Source organism: Anoplolepis gracilipes, chromosome 8, assembly GCF_047496725.1.
Source record: "Anoplolepis gracilipes chromosome 8, ASM4749672v1, whole genome shotgun sequence".
In the NCBI taxonomy this organism is placed as follows: Eukaryota; Metazoa; Arthropoda; class Insecta; order Hymenoptera; family Formicidae; genus Anoplolepis; species Anoplolepis gracilipes.
In genome coordinates, this window is record NC_132977.1 from 11,460,931 (window position 1) to 11,474,198 (window position 13,268).

The 13,268-nt window shown below is 42.2% G+C and overlaps 1 protein-coding gene across 5 annotated transcripts in view; it reads left to right on the plus strand.

Annotated features, from left to right (window-relative positions):
* LOC140668863 (uncharacterized) overlaps positions 1-13,268 on the plus strand; it is a 43,920-nt gene that overhangs the window by 5,475 nt on the left and 25,177 nt on the right. For 4 of the 5 annotated variants that reach the window (XR_012047258.1, XR_012047256.1, XR_012047257.1 and 1 more), the window contains exon 2: positions 5,668-5,805. The exons of the other annotated variant lie outside the window; for it this stretch is intronic. The gene's annotated coding sequence lies outside the window, so the exon portion shown is untranslated. The remainder of the gene's footprint in view (positions 1-5,667; positions 5,806-13,268) is intronic. 5 annotated transcript variants of the gene reach the window in all.

Here is a 13,268-nt window from a genome sequence, read left to right on the forward strand (position 1 = left end):
TAGGTTACCGCCTCTTCTTCTGGCATTCGCGACTACGCTTCTATTTATTGTTAGCGTCGAACGAGCGCGCGCTCTCGCATGCCCTGTATAAATAAAGTTACCGCGTATGGAATTTTTTTCTCTCGCGTATAAACTTGCCGGCTAAAAAGTTTTTGCGACGCAAAGAGACACCCCTCCGTGGAAATATACGCAGGTGCGGAACGTATCGTTCGGTAATAGCGAATAAATACGCAGCCGCGTTCGTCTCTCGTTTACCGCTGGCGATCGATCCTCCTGATCAATGATTTATTAACGTCATTATCAATTGATTATTTTATGAGCATTTAAATTGGAATATAAAAGTTTATATACACTGTCGTGCGTGGTGAATAAAAAATGATATAACAAAGTGATGAAAGATAATTACTTTACGCGAGTAGTGGTGTTACGTTGATAAAACGCTAAGCTAAGATTCAATGATTAAACGTGAATTGTTTGGATGCGACTTTGATGTGGATTTGCCGAGGATTGGAGGAGGATTGGACGAGGTCGAGATGTGTGACACGTGTGTAAATTCCGATTACAAGATATAAATGTAAGACAGCTCTGTCCAGTCTCTCTCGCAAGGGTAGAGACGAAGCTGCAACACACGCGTGCGCGCGAGAGAGTCGATCTTTAACGACCGGCCATCACTTTTGCGCGGGCGCCTTTCTTCTTCTTCTTCTTCTTCTTCTTCTTCTTCTCCTCCTCCTCCTCTTCCTCCTCTTCCTCCTCCTCCTCCTCCTCCTCCTCCTCCTCCTTCGCCAATGTTCGATCTTTTGCCGGCGGTATACTGGCGCGAGGAGTTTTACGACGCTCTTGGAATCTTTAAAATATCTCTGGGAATTCCTGAGGCCGGCTCGCGCGCGCGCGCGCGCATCATCTTGTATCATCCATATACGATATCTCTAATACACGACGGTGGGTGACGGGGCCTACCGCTAAAAAAGATAGCTCGTAAAAACAGATTAAAACGCAATTAATTCTTGCCCCCGCGAACGACTCTCGCCAGCTACTCGGATTACTCGCTCGAGATACCACCGGGCCCGCCGCATCAGTACTTTGTCCCTCTCGATCGCGTCGCCGACATAACGTGTCATTAGCGTGGCGCGCCGCCTAACAGAACAAACAAATTGTTTCTCCACACAACCCACCCGACACCTAAAGCGTAACTAACCCAAGCCACACCCCGTGGAAACCCGACTAATTTGGCCGATTGTGGTCGACCCGAGAAACGACCTCTCCTCCTCCCCCCCCCCCCTTCTTACTCTCTCTCTCTCTCTCTTTCTCTTTTTAAAAAAAAGAGAGAAGAAGCGAGTGTCTTCCTTCCAAGACTCGGAGGGAAAAAAAAAAAAAAGAAGAAGGAAGACAAACTGCGATTAATTTCGTGAAACGCGATTTGCTGAGAGAAAGAAAGAGGGAGAAAGCTACAGCGAGAAAGAGAGAGAGAGAGAAAAGTTGCGCGGTCGACGTCGCTTACGTCAGTTTACGGACGTTTTCAATTTTGCAAGCGACAAAAGATATTTCGGTACGCGCGAGTACCGTGACGGCGGTGATTCGTCTTCGATGCCGTGTAAAAAAAGTGCGGGGCACTGTTGTTACGAACAATGCGGAGGCCCCGGCTACGCCGGGGTGGTCGGGGCCACCAAATAAATTGAACGAGCACGAGGTACGCCAAAGAAGACCGTCACGGGCCCAATTTCAAATCGATTAGCTCGCCCTCGGATCTCGGAATGAAAGGCTCCGGCTGCTATCCCGCCAACAGAGTCCGCGGTTACCTGCTTTACGAATGCCTTTACGTTTTAACGCGCGCTATATATATATATATATATATATATGTGTGTTTCTTTCTTTCTCTCTCTCTCTCTCTCTCTTAGTAAATATATATATATATATATATATATATATATATATATATAAAATATGTATACACATGTAACATCTCCAAACGGAAAATATTCCGTCCACGGATTCGGGCGCCTATGGCCCCGAGGCAGGTTGATGTTTTAGGTTGTTTGACTTGGCGGCCGAGACGCGCTCTGTAATTATCTCGCCTTGGCATGCACTACCTGCCCAGCTGTATTAGCGTCCGATCCTAAACCGGCCCGATATCTCCCGATGATATCCCGAAATATTAGCCGGGTCGCGTCCGTTGCGTATACATAGGAATGTTGGCGGTACTCGGCCTGCATATATGCACATACCCTTTCGCTACGGTAAGTGAAGAGGAGCTAACGTCGTATGTAATACGTATGTAATACGTATGTACATGTGCGAACGTAAGTAGATATAAGGTCGGTTTCCCGAGGGAGGATCGGCGGCGGCTGCGCGGACTAATCATAAGAGCGACCGAGCTCCTCTCGCGCCAATTAATACCACCTTCGGCAACATCCACCCTCGGGCATCGGGCCTCTCGACGGATGGAGAAGGACGGCGAAGGCAAAGGCGTGAAACGACCAGCAGAGCCGACCGTACGGTAAAGCGGGACGAGGCGAGAAGAGAAGAGAAGAGAAGAGAAGAGAAGAGAAGAGAAGAGAAGAGAAGAGAAGAGAAGAGAAGAGAAGAGAAGAGAAGAGAAGAGCCTCTGTCTGTCTGTCTGTCTGTGTGCTGTGCTGTGCTGTGCTGTGCTGTGCACGAGTTTCTCTCGCTCGCTCGCCATTCTTCCGATGTATTATAGTGCGGTTTAAAGAGAGAGAGAGCGCAACCTCACCTCACGGCCTGGGCCGGCAATACCGCAGTTTCTCTCCAAAGGGGTTCTTTTCTCTCTCCTCTTCTCATCCTCTTCCTCCGGATCCTCTTCTTAGCAACCGCCGCGCAACTGCGAGGCAGCTCCGATCATCGGGAACGAGTGCGAAGAAAAGGAGTGGTAGATCAACGATCCCGTGGCATGATCAGTGGCGTACGTAATAGGGTGTAATGGTGAGACCTCTCGATACTGACCGGATGCAGCCCGGGGAGGGCAGGGGGATCGCTACGTTAGTCGGCAACGTGCCCTTGTTCGTACGGCGACTTTTTTTTTTTTTTTTTTTCTTTCATCATCCCGTAGCGATTAAGTCGATGCATATCGATGACATAATCTCAACAAATTGATATGTCGTTCCGCGAATACGGATGTATACCTAGATACGTAGTGATAAGATAAACTGCGCGCGCGCGCGTGCGCGATATATTTTTGGATTTACGTTCAGTTTAAGCGAGAGATAATAAATGTTAAATAGAAAAATTATTATATTAATATCCAAATGGACTTGAAATAATCTTAAAAAGTATCGCGTGCTCGTAAATTAAATAATTGACGCGAAGTATATAACATTTCCATAATTATATATAATATAAATGTTAACTCAAAGTTAATTCAGAAAAAAATTAAATTTAAAAATGTACTACTTATTCAACAAACTGGGAATATTCTCATTATATGAAATATAAAATTTAAATAATTCGTATGATTAATTTTGAAAGTGGAAAAAGATGTTTTAAATTAAAATTGAAAGCTAATGAAAAAATGAAAGGATATTTTTATTCGATGATAAATAAAACAGTTTTAAAATATTTTGTGAACTTGGAAAATTTTGTTGTAAATGACAATTTTCGATATAATTTGATATGATTATATCGTTGCATCCCTAGTAGCTATTTACAGTACGAGCCACTATTAATTTGTTTCATCGATATATCTACGACCACTGTGGATACTATCTATGCGCGATTAGAAACATCTTTATTATAGTAATTAAATTAGGATGAATCGAAATTACAATTGCGATATTGGAGCATCTACCTACGATAATAATAAAATAATAATTATTCTTGCAGAAGAAGAGAAAAGAATATAATATTTAATCAATGATATGACGCAATCACACCTGATTAAACCTCCTCCGCTCTGCCTCTACATGTTCGATTTATTGTCTAAAATATGATTTTCCGCCGCTTTCGCTTTTACATTCGCGCATTATCCGTTAATACGTTTGAAAATGCGTTGAAAATTCACAAAGTATCCGTAACTGTCGATTTTGCTCGGCTCACAGCGATAGGAACGACGATAACATCCGTATCTCGCGAGAGAGGCAGCGGCACGTCTCTCGCGCAGCATCGAGCAGATAGGATCGAGACGGTAAATCCTGCCGCGCGATCGAGAGTTTAGAATAATCAGATTCCTCTGCCGAGATTACGAGAGAGTAGTGTAGTCCGTAGGGAGTGAGGACGCGTCGGTGAGCGAACGCGCAGAGGTGGGAGAGGGATGAGTCAAGGTGAGAGATAGAGAGGAGAGGTGGGTAGACGCGCGGGATGCCGGTGCCGGTGCCGGTGCCGGTGCCGGTGCCGATGCCGGTGCCGGAGAGTCGGTAAGAGAAACGGTGAAGAGAGAGGGAGGGGAAGGTGGTAGCGCGCGAGCGCGAGAGGGTCGAGGTAGGGAGAGGGGGAAAGCACGGGCGCGAGAGAGAAGGAGAGAGCCGTGCGGATCCGAGGTGTTTTTCGGGGCGTGGCGAAGCTCCGCGTGATTACAGCGCGAGGATCGGTCAGCGCGGTGAGAGTTCAAAGCATCAAAGAGCTCCGACCAGCGAGAAATTGCTTAGGATTCATCCTCCTCAGCACGGGCTTGTGGCTGTGGCAACGTATGTCGTAAACGTATACCCTTCGATCCTCACCGCCTTCACCCCGTGGCCAATGATCGCTACCACCACCACCACCGCCGCCGCCGCATCGCCCCTCTCTTTTCTCTCTCTCTCTCTCTCTTTCCCTCACTTAAGTAGCCCGACTCAATACCCGTGCGTATAATGAGACCTGATTCCGATCGCGCCGCGATTACGTGCTATATACAGTCTAATAGCATCCCGTTCGAGAACTTTATTTACGAGATATCTATTACACCAGCCCGAATCTTTCTCTTTTTCTCCCTCTAACCCGCAGAAACTCATTCGAAGATCATCGCGTTCCACTTTCTTTCTTTCTTTCTTTTTCTTTTTTTTTTTTTTTTTTTTTTTTCTACCGTGACGCGATATTAGACGATGTTGCGATGATGCGACGTTCGATGTGATATCATAAATCGATCGGACTAGCGGTAATGTCCCTCATGTGTCTTTCTGATAAACATCTACGTAGTTCCGTCGACACTTTTGATCCCGTAATGGGACTGATATTTTACGAATATGGCTTATTCTACAGGATAAAGCGCGATATAGATAAATATTTTCACAATGACACAATTTGTTTTTATCCAAAGTTTAAGATTTAATAATTTTAGATTTTTCGATTATATGTAAAGAACAAATATGTATTTTTTTTTTTTTCTATACGAAACGATCACGAGAAAATTTCGAGGTCAATAAAAGTTTCTCTTTAAATAAAATCATATCTTTTAGTACGCGTAATTATAGTTTCACATTCAGATGAATGACTATAATTATATAATCGTGTCATGAATCGAGAGAAAGCTGTTGAAAAATTTCCTTTTGAAGCACAGCTTTTATACACAGAAAAAAGTAAACACACCTGACAAGATATGAAAACATGAGATATCAAAAACATTACAATACCTTGCGTGGCATGTTTTCGTATCATCAATGACTTTGACAATATTTAACATTATAATATTTCACGTGTCTCGCTTTGTACACACAAAAATAAATTTTATTCTCTCATTGTCAGATGACGGAGTCGCTAGTGTCAATCGCTCATTGTCAGACAAGATGACAGTCACGGAAAGTCGACGCATGCAACCATCGGTAGTCTTTTCCAACGTGTTTCCGGCAAAAGGACACTTTATATTAATCATCGTATTTTAAGGTAAATCTCTTTTTATTATCCAAATGTGATCGACGACGATAGAAACGGCGATTTGTTTCCATCATAAATCTTAGATGCGTAGATCGTTGGGAAATGTTTGTTCTTGTATTTATAAAAGTGCGTGTGAAATTTTACCGTAATCTCGGCGACGAGATCTTTCCCCGTCGGGGTTTCCTCCGCGATCCCGAGTGCATCCGAAAGGGAGAGACGAGGCGAGGCAGATAGACAAATTTTTCCTCGCTCCCGTAGTACTATACAGCTCGTCGACTGTACTAACAAGTACTCGTTTATATAGGAACGTTATCAATGCGCACACGCGATACCTATTACGCCGTTATTTGTATTTGTAACGATCAGATAGCGCCGGGACGCACGCGATCCGTTGATCCTAAGGGCTCGTAATGGATCTCGCGCATAATGGTAATTACTCTCTCCGTTATTATCGTTACTATTAATATTATTATTCTTTTTTTTTTTTTTTCTTTTCTTTATCGCGTCTCTACCTCGGTCGTTATCGTTATCGGAATCTTGCGTCGAAGCTCGTAGTATCCCACGATTAAATAAATTTTGCTTCGATAAGCGTTGCTGATGACTCTTTTTTTTTTTGCGGCGTTATTACGTATTTTAATAAATGATATACATATACATATATATTATCAAAATAATTTACTTGCGTTATATTATACCGTACATGCTAACATGTACATCTCACGCGTATAAAACTACGGGGTCGTTTAAGCTCTCGGACGCGATGCGACGACTTGGCGCGCGAAAAACGCGAGACCTGAATCAAAAGAAAGAACGGCTGCTAACCCGGTTTACCGTTTATGTTCTGACAAATGAACGTGCAATCATGACGACCACGCCTCGGAGAATAAAAAACTGCTCGCGCGTTTTTGCCTCTCGTCGCGTCGACGAGCCCTAAAGGTACAGATACTTTGTCTGTGTTTTCATGTTTTTACATTTTCGTAGCTTTTGTAGCATTTCGTAAAATAAAAGAGGCGCTACTACATTTTCGCGTACAAATACTTTTACCTTTTTTTTTTTTTTTTTCCGGTAACAAAGAACATTGGGATGACTTTCAATTTTTCAATCAAAACGTTAAAAGTAGAACTCGCGCTGTATTTTTCTATATATTATTTTATTAGTTACAAAGAGATCATCTTTAAATGTCCTTTCATTTCATATAATTTTTTTTTTTTTTATAAAATAACCAATTTTTATTTACTTTTCTAATTTTCGTTTATTTATTTTAAACGACATGAATATATTAAATTCTTAACATGGCACCACATAAAAAAGTAATTTGACAAAAATAAATTTAAAAATCGAAAAATTTAGGGATTATTGCGATCTATTCTGTTCTAGTCTTAAAATTTGATTCGAGGACTGTTTAATAACGTTTATGCGTAATAAAAATAATATATATATATATACTCGTATATATAATTACTTGTTTATAATAAAAATTAACAATAGCAAATCACAAATATAAACGGAATTGAAAATTGTTTAATCGATCAATTCTTCTAAAGTTATATCGATCAAGTATTTTTTACATACAGTGGACAGTGTGTATTTAAAATTTTCTTCTTCTCAACACTCTATGTACGTGATAAGCGATAAGTCTTATCATCGGTTCTCAAGATGGATAATCGATATTCTAAATTCAACTTGAAACATCATGTAAGAAGGTTGCAATTATACATATAACAAGCATAACATTGGCTTGTACGCGGTAGTCGATTTAGCAATCATAGTCCGTGAAAGGCTTAACAATCTCGGCGCGGCCTGACGATTCCGCGAGGGTGAGCAATGAAAAAGAACGTTCCTCAAGCGGACTCGCAATTAATTAATAACTTGGTACTCTCCGCCTAGCCGAGAGGGGCTCGTTTTACGGTGATTCTTTCGAGCGGCAGCGAATTTATGATATCGGTCTTGGCCGTGACACTTACGAAGAGTTTTAGGATAATAAAAGAGCGGCCGCGTGGTGTGGGGTGTGGGGAAGAGGGATGGGGAGAGGGATCTCTGCGGCGAAGCCGGGATCTCTTGAAAGAAAGGAGAATGGCAGGGAGGACGAGAGGAGGAACGAAAGTGATGGACGGTGGCCGATCAGCGCCGTCAAAATAATGATCAGCGTAAATAATAAGCCTCGTTATAATGCCGGACTCTAGGTGTTTTCTCTTCTTCTCCCTTTCCTTTTTATACCGAGTCGGCCAGTTCTCGCTCGCAACAATGTCGATCCGGCCAGAGTAATCTTTGATCCTCGTAAGAGCGCGGCCCTCGGCAGAGAGAGAAGCCTTTCTTTCTCTTTATTCCTTCCTTCCTTCCTTCCTGCCCGTCTGCCTATCATCTACCTTTCCGCCTTTGTCGTCGCAAGTAATCCCGCTCTGAAAACCGAATCGCATTATCGTATATATACGGCTACTAGCCGGACGTCAAAATTAAACGCGCGTCTCGTCTAAATGTGACTGATTGCAGTAGCGAAAATAATTAACAAGTGATCGATAACTGATAGTTAACATCTCGCACATGTTACATATTGCAAAGTTAAATAAAGGAATGTGCCTATATTATTTCATAAAAAGATTTCTGAGAATTTTAATAACATTATTCTTGAATATTAATCAAAGCGCGATATAAAGGAGAAGTGATTATTTTTATGCTTGTAAATAAATAATTCGCACATCTCGAATGTGGCGCACTCGAGATCAGATATGTCTTATTTTTTTATTATTTTTTTTTTTTTTTCTCACCACTTTTTTGTTCTACGTACAATTTATTTCAAGCTTTATCCCAATATCTGATGGTAATAATAATCTGTAAAATACGACGTGTGACAAAGCGCAAATTATTACATCCCTCTCTTACCGGATCGCTGAATATAAATCACGTCTCAAAGACATTGTTAGCGCAACATTCGAGGGGCGGGGGCGGGGGCGGCGGGGGGAGGGGGGCTAAAATAGACACGTATGTATATACGAAGCTCCTTGATTAAAAGCCGGCTCGCAAACGGAAGAAAAAAAACTCGACGAAAGAACAAACGACAATCCCGCGCGCTTAAGGTCGGACACTTAAGTCGCGATTACATATTCGAATGCAGGATGCAACGATGCGTTTGTTTCCGCGCGAGATACGTCATTCGACACGCATATAAAACGCACAAATTAATATGCTCGGGGAAGCATCCTCCGTCTCGACGCGGCCATTGTTCCTCGCGCATGCATTTTATCCGCACGACCCGATTCTCTCGTCGCACATCTATGATTACTTCTTTTCCGTGCATTCTTTCGGGGAACGAGTTTAAGCGGTGCCTCCCGACTCGGTCATCTTGAAACGCTTTGCCATTAAAGTACAGTCACATAATTGCATAGTATTACGCTACCGTCTTTGATACACAATGACAAGCTCGTGCGACCAAGAGCGCAGCAACGTTTGCTTTCGAGTCATCGTCTGAAGAAAAATTCTCCCGTTTATTTGCCGGCTATGTGGAAAAGGATTTTTATTTATAATAAAACACATATTTATATCCCGATTATACGTGGTATTGTTCTATTGTTAGATGCGTGGTCAAATCTTTCCCCGCCTGTTTATTTATTGAATTGTCAAATTGTTTAAAAAAATGTCAGAAATATCAAACATGGATTCGTAAGTGCATTTTGAAAGTTTATTACTTTGTTCATAACATGTAGTAATTACAATGATAATTAATCTTTGGAAAGGAGAGAGAGAGAGAGAGAGAGAGAGAGAGAGAGAGAGAGAGAGAGAGAGAGAGAGAGAACGAATTTAATTTTATTCATAACTATTACAGTTTCTAATGTATAAATAATATAATAAAGTTTTTCTCTTCTCTAATCAGTTTCTGTCTGTTGTCTTGATTTGTGCGCACATTTGTATTCAATGCTAATGCCTTTAAATTAAAGCATAGAAAGAAACGATTGAAATCAATATAAAAGATTAATAATGTAAATTATATGAGTGAAGAAATTAAAATCCACCATTCAACTATTAATGATTTTGTTTAAATAATACGGTATATCATTTTTTCAAAATGCACCCCGGAATAGATACGCAATAGCACTTTCTACTAGATATTTATAATTGGCGTGAAATGCGTTTCTCAATATCCAAGACAAGTTATACCGCATTCAAGATGGAAAGATACACGATGCATCGATGAAAAATATCAATTATTATTTACCCACACATTGTCACATTAGAACTCTTGATCTTCCTGCGGATGACAGCTGAAAGTGCCAAGTGGTACACGTGCGCGCGCGGTAGGTCCACGGAGTGTCTGGTTAAAAAAAAAAAAAAAAAAAAAAAGGAACAGAGTAGCGTGTCGACCGGACGTAATCGCGTGGGAAGTCACGACAAACTACCTTTCGTTCCAGTCTCGCGCCGGTAACGCGCTTACAGCTCTACGGAGAAGAGGATCTCGTTCGTGGCTCGTCTCCCGTTTCATCCGGGCGTATCCTGAAGCCTGATTTATCGCCGTAACTATACGCGAATGAATTATCGAAAAAGACAGCGGGGCAATTATTACTTCTTTCGGGAGTTTCTCCCCCCTCCCTTCCTTCCCCCTTTCTCCGAAAGAGTTTTCGAGATCGTGCGGAGAAGAACGGCGGGAGGGGGGGGGGAGGGGACGGAGATTATCCGTTGAAAAATTGTTCCCTTCCTTCCCTCCCCCCCCATTGACGGGGAGGGGGCAGGAGGGGTGAACGAGGGGGACGAGGCCAGTCGGGGTGGACGGCGCGCGCGTGCCACGCGGAATGGCAATGATTCAATGAATTCTGCAAACACAGCGCTTTCTCGGCCGACCGGGGGTGGGTCACGGGTCCTCGAACGTGACAAGCTTACGCTCTTAGCCGCGCCCCCGCCGTGAAGAATTAATAACAATGCCCGAAGAAATATAATAATGAAAGATCGGTGTGAGAGAGAGAGAGAGAGAGAGAGAGACCGGTTCTCCGAGAACTCGGGGTTACGATGACTCGAAATTTCCTCCCCCCTCCCCACCCCCCGCCTCTCGCCTTCTTTCCTCGAAACTCTGGTTCTTCTGTCGTCGCGCGGCGTGTCCGCGCTTTTTTCCTCCGAAAAACCTGGGTAATATAAAGAAGCGCCGCGACGCGTATCGCCCTTGCGTACCCTCTCCCTTATACGAGGGGGGGGAGAGAGAGAGGTCGCTCTCGATCCAAAAGACGAAACGGCGGGCGAAGCCGACGGGAAATTGAAAGAATACGAAGCCCGAGTGGGAAGTTAATTGTTTCTCTTTTAACCAACCGACGCGGCCGAGTACGCGTCGTCACGGACGTTGCCCGCGCAAAATGGCCGTCGTCATCTTCCGCGGCAGCACGGCCGTGCGGTGCGGTGCGGCTCGATGCGGCTCTCGGATAATAATGGCCGGCTCTCTCGGTTATATAGGTATGTATGTATGTACACTGGCGTGCAACGCGGCAGGAGAACACACGGGGGTTACATAACTCGTTTACGGTTGCTCGTGCTCGTAGGATTCGTCCGGGTCGGTATATGCGTGTGCGTGCGCGTGTGCGTGTGCGTGTAAATAAGTCGGCGCATTAGAGGGAACGAGGGCGCGCTTCGCTCCCTGCAACTCTCGCGGATGGAGAGAATAGGGGAATGGGTGCTAGCTATTTTATTTTATAGCCAGGGCTAATGCGCTCTTTGTGTACGCTGTAGGTTTCCGTCGCGGTTTGCAAGTTCGTATGTGCGTTTCGCTAATGTTGCCGCCGTCGCCGTCGCCGTCGCCGTCGCCGTCGCCGTCGCAGTCGCACCCGCACGCACCGTGTATCTGTGTGTGGTAGTTTCTCCTCCTTGATGGCGAATTACTTATCAGATGCAATAAACGTTTCTACACTGCAATCTATAAAAGATCATCGGTATGAATTATACATAAGTACATATGTATGAATTATCATTGACAAACCGATAATTAGGGCGCGAAAGTTGGTAGTAACAGGGTGCATACTCGCGAGAAAAACTTGGAAAACCTGGTATTCTCAGGGAATTTTATTATACCTTGAAAAATCATGGAACTTTGTTAGGATTCAGGGAATTTTTAAAAATGTCAAAAAAGTACTTGTTTTAAAAATTTTTAATATTTTAAGTTTCAAATCTGCTTAAAATATATATTTTTTTTTTTTTTTGTTTGTGTCAAGAAATGATACGTTAAAATAAATAAGCTTATTTTAAAATTGCATCTAAAAATATTTTAATTTCACCTGGAATTTTGAACAAAAATACCTGGAAGATCCTGGATTTTTTTTTTACAGAATTTGAGTATACACCCTGAGTAAGCTTCCTACTAAAACGATGCATTTCAACGAGTTAATTTGATATTTTTAGATATCGGCAAATGTACAAAGAAATTTATTACGTGAAAGATGACGATGAAAATGCGAGTATATATTTACGTTGGAGGGTAGAATACGCATCTCACGCAAGTAAAAAGAGAGAAAGAGAGTTACAATGGGTTTAGGCATCTGTGATGCTTAATTCTGATCGAAACGCTCCCGTTTCTCAATCTTTATCCTATCGCGGGCATTCGAATAGGTTTTAAAACGATCGACGAGATTCCGACATATCGCGGGCAAGCAAATTGTTCTGATGAGAGATAAAAAAAGAATCTTCACGCTTCGATCGTTTCTTTCATCGCGTGGTATTGGCAAGGCGATTCCGACAGATATCTCAAGACTGATCGGAAATGCAGACGATAATATTGCCGGAACGAGACAAGTTGGATTTCAATTCCAGATCTGAGCGCGAATAATTTTTTCCAGAGTTTTATAAATAATTTTAACACATTCCGGCATCTCTGAAATGTTTTGCCGTCTTTCATTTACGCATCACTGTAAAAAAAAAATAACTGCGAAAAACAAGGTATCTAAAGTTTTAGACACCCTGTCCACAATTTAAAAAATAATTTTCAGAAGAGTGATCTGAATTTCAGATGTATATCTTTTAAACTTGAAAAAAAAAATGACTCGGATGAAGGTCTCTAAAGCTATCTGAGCCAAATGTGCAATTTTTTATAATGGCTAGATAGCTTAATCTTAAGCTATCTAGCCATTTATAAAAAATTGCACATACATAAATAAAAACAAAAAATTAATAGGACCCAAATAGCTTAAGATTAAGCTATCTAGGCCCTTCATAACTTTTTAACGGCTAGAACAAAAAAAAAAAAAATATTTTTTATAGCAAAAAATAATTAGCAAATAATTTTCATATATATTTTTTTATGTTTTGATAATTTGGCTCGGATAGCTTAAGGGACCTCTCGGATGATTGTTTCAGAATTAAATTACTTTCCAGCCATCCAGATCGGAAAATACAGATGAAAATGTGTCTTTAAATTAATATCGCGTCCAGGAATGTTTGCGTCTCCGAAACGTCAATCTCCACGATTTAACGATGTTAATAAAGGCCAAGACGATAGGAAAACGTCC